Below are 3,823 nucleotides of genomic sequence, written 5' to 3'. Positions count from 1 at the left end.
AAGGCTGAAGCGGAAGGATCACTGGAGCCCAGCAGGCGAGGCTGTGGTGGCCGGAAGCGGCCACTGCACTCCAGTCTGGGCGACAGAGTGAGACTCCAACTCAAAAAAAAAAAAAAGTGCTTTGTAGTAAAGCGCTGGTCCCATGTGGTTATGCTACCTTGCCATGGGGAAGGGACTGTGGCAGGTGCTGAAAAAGGTGGAAGACTGATTTCCAAGCCCATCAAGCTAAACAGTAATATAAGCATCATTCCTGACCACAGTTAAACTATCTTGATGCTATCCATCAAGCTTGCAGTTTGCTGGAGTAAAAATTGCTAAAAAATGTATACCGTTCTTTTCATAAAACATGATGGGCATGGACCACACAGATTTGATTCCAGTGTAATGGGCTCTTATGGTCCTGGGCACAGAAGTCCCTGTACACATGACAGTCACTGAGCAGAAATGTTCTATAGGAGGAACGGAGGTGGAGAGGCAGAGATGAGAAGAGAGGTGATCTCAACCTATCCCAATAACTACTTTCCAATTTCTAAGAGCACTGTAACTCCTCAGAAACTATTTTTAAGGCTCAAATTTTTCATAACATCTACCATTTCTTAAAGTAGGGTTGCAAAGCAGCTGTCTCTAGCCCCTGGAGGTCTTTAACATTCTAAAAATCACTATATAAACACACTTGAAGACGGCTTGCCATTTGTAATCTCCTGTCTCTCTATTAATTTATATCTGGCCCACTTCTAGTTTCAAGCCCCATCTCTTGAGTTTATAGACCTAAACATGAATTAAGTATCTTCCCAATACAGTGGTCAAACCATACATGATCTTTTATCCTTATTGAGCTAAGACTCCGACAGAAGAGTTTTGTCAAAAAGCTACCCATTCTAAAGTCTCTACATACCTGGAGGTTAAGCACATTCTACCTCTTGGAATTTAAGTGCCAAAGTGATTTGGCCTAGTCGACCATATTTAGTGAAGCATATTAGGAAGGGAATGCGTCTATAGCCGTTCTCCATGGACACATGGAATTGAATCTTAATTCAATGTGCTGGTGGAGGTAAATTCATGGGGGACCTTAAAAATCCAGAGCTTATGTATTTTAAAAAGTGTATTCATTCTTACATGTTTAAACTTCAGTCACCTTTAAAGTACTCTCTGCTTCATGCAATACACCTATCGAGCCACTTTTTCCACTGCTCAAAACAGTTTCTGAATTCATTAATTTTTTCATCTACTTCTTTTTTTTTTGAGTTGGAGTCTTACTTTATCACCCAGGTTGGAGTGTAGAGGCACACTCACAGCCACTGCAGCCTCGGCCTGCTGGACTCAAGTGATCCTTCCACCTCAGTCTTCCAAGTAGCTGGAACTACAGGCACTTGTTACCACGCCCGGTTAGTTTTTTGATATATTTTAGAGAAGAGGTCTCACCAAGTTGCCCAGGATGGTCTTGGACCCCTGGGCTCAGGCAATCCTCTTGCCTTGGCCTCCTAAAGTGCTGGGATGACGGGCTTGAGTCACTGCACCTGACCCTGAATTCATTATTTTTCATGCCTTTTAGCGATTCTATTTTTTGTTTCACCTCCTCCATATTGGCAAAATGTTTCCCCTCGAGGACTTTTTTCATCTGGGGAAACAAATAGCAGTCTTTTGGGCAAGATCAGGTGACCAGGGAGGGTGGGGGGCACAGGGAGTTATGTAATTTTGGGTCAAAAACTGCTGAACATTCAATGTAGCACGGGCAGATGCCCTTGTAAATCACCCATCTAGAAATGGACAAATGCTTGAGAGAATCTTCAAAAGAAATTTCACTGAAGCTGAACATAGCCTCTTACAACAATGCTAGCTGGTACACTGATGCCACTTGGTTCCTAGAAAACTTACCTAGTAGGAAAACCTGAACTCCAAGGGACCCACCCTCCAAAAAATAATTTTGTTTTTTGTGGGTGCTCCTTGTAAGCGAGTGGAGTAAGGACAAACAGTTTACATCCAAACTACAGAGGTAGCCCAATATTCCCCTTACATTGGCTAAGAAATGGGTGATGACACTTCAAACAAAAGTATTCATTCTTAAAACCCATGCTTGTCCTGCCTTCTACCTAAGAAGTCAGTTTTGCCTTAAAGACATTGTTTACAGTTAGGGTGTTTCTTACTGGCTTATGCATGATTCCACTTACTCATAACCAAACATTAGCATGAATAGTGTATGGTATTTTCAGGGAAAAAAAGGTCCCCCCCCTAAGTCTATCTATCAACATTCTAACATGCCAAGCCTCCTCTGTCCATGAATAGTTGAGAACAGATACATCGTTGAACACATTAAAAGACAAAGAGATGCAAAAACTAAAGGTTCATGTTTCAGTTTTAATGCTGAGCAGCACTGCATGAGTTTGCAATAATGTAAATTGTGCTTGATGGATTATTTTAAAATTAAAACCGGAACCAGTGTTACCGCATGCTATTTTTCTATTTACAATGTTCCAATGTAGAATTCACTTAGTGTTTAATAACTCACCATAATGCAAAAACACCACGAGATTATACAAGGCAAAATTTTTATTCTTCTAAATTTAGTCCTTAAGAGAAAAAAAATTCAATAAATGGATCCCATTTCTAGTACTGTGCTCTGTTTTGGTACAGGGAACAAACTAATGAGAGGTAAAATTGTTGCCAGTAGAACAAAAGGCAACTGTGAACAGTTGAGTGATTCAGGAATATTTACAATAATGTACAGGTAAAATTATTCAAATGTCTCTGTAGATTTAACCTGTAGTACCCCATTCTTCTTATTATCCATCATTTTGATTGTAGTTGCTTTTTAATTGTCACCTCCACCCAACTATAAGCTCCAGGAGGTACAGGGACCCTGTTTGTCTTGCCTACTTTTGTATCTACTGTATCCATCAGAGTCTGACAAAAAGCAGAAGCTTAATATTGTTTCAGGACTGAATAAACGAGTAAGATTTATTGATACATGATTGTGTGGGACCAGACAACTAAAATCAACTACAATGTAGATTTTGCCTCAGTATTAGGCTGAACATTTTCTTTTTTTTTTTCTTGAGTTGGAGTTTCACTCTATCACCCAGGCTGGAGTGCAGTGGCACACTCACGGCCACCCCAGCATCTACCTGCTGGTCTCCGGCGATCCTTCTACCTCAGCCTTCCAAGTAACTGGAACTACAGTCCCATGCTACCACGCCCAGCAAAGTTTTTGATTTATTGTGGAGATGAGGTCTCGCCAAGTTGCCCGAGCTGGTCTCGAACCCACGGGCTCAGGCAATCCACTCACCTTGGCCTCCCAAAGTGCTGGATGACAGGCTGATCCATGGAGCCCAGTCAGGCTGAACATTTTCTAACAGTCAGGACCATTCCAAGCTGAGTATGGCTGATGACAGGTTTAAGTAGACAGATGAAGATGACTGTAGCCAACAGGATTCACACTCCCGATCCTGAGTTGGACCTTATGATTTTGAAGATGCTTGTCAACCCTGAGGCTCTAGGCTTATAAAATAGACCTTTCCCAAGCCTGCGGCATAATTTAAATTGAACTCATCAAGACTTTTTTTCCATGTTGGAATTTGTAGACACATGTTCAAGCCAAAAGAAGAGATTTCATTTAGCTTTAATTGCTCTATCTATTTGATTTCCATGTATCTTCTGTTTGGCTGCACAGTTACTTTGCTTCATGAATCCAAGATAATTTAGTGTCTGCTTTACTAGAAACTATTTCCCTTTTTCTATTTACTAAGCTCTCTTTCAAAATGCATGGTCCAAGTTGACTTAATGGATCCAAAATGGTATTTCTTTTTTTTTTTTTTTTTTTTTTTTG

At 40.7% G+C, this 3,823-nt stretch overlaps 1 protein-coding gene across 1 annotated transcript in view; it reads right to left on the bottom strand.

The window, feature by feature from the left end:
• PDGFD (platelet derived growth factor D) overlaps positions 1-3,823 on the bottom strand; it is a gene marked incomplete at its 5' end in the record, with an annotated part of 119,031 nt that overhangs the window by 72,131 nt on the left and 43,077 nt on the right. The window lies entirely within an intron of this gene.

This window comes from Carlito syrichta, unplaced genomic scaffold, assembly GCF_000164805.1.
Source record: "Carlito syrichta isolate Samal-C Ts95f unplaced genomic scaffold, Tarsius_syrichta-2.0.1 Scaffold103189, whole genome shotgun sequence".
NCBI lineage: Eukaryota > Metazoa > Chordata > Mammalia > Primates > Tarsiidae > Carlito > Carlito syrichta.
Note: the sequence above shows the minus strand (reverse complement) of the source record. Positions and strands in the feature narration are given on the sequence as shown.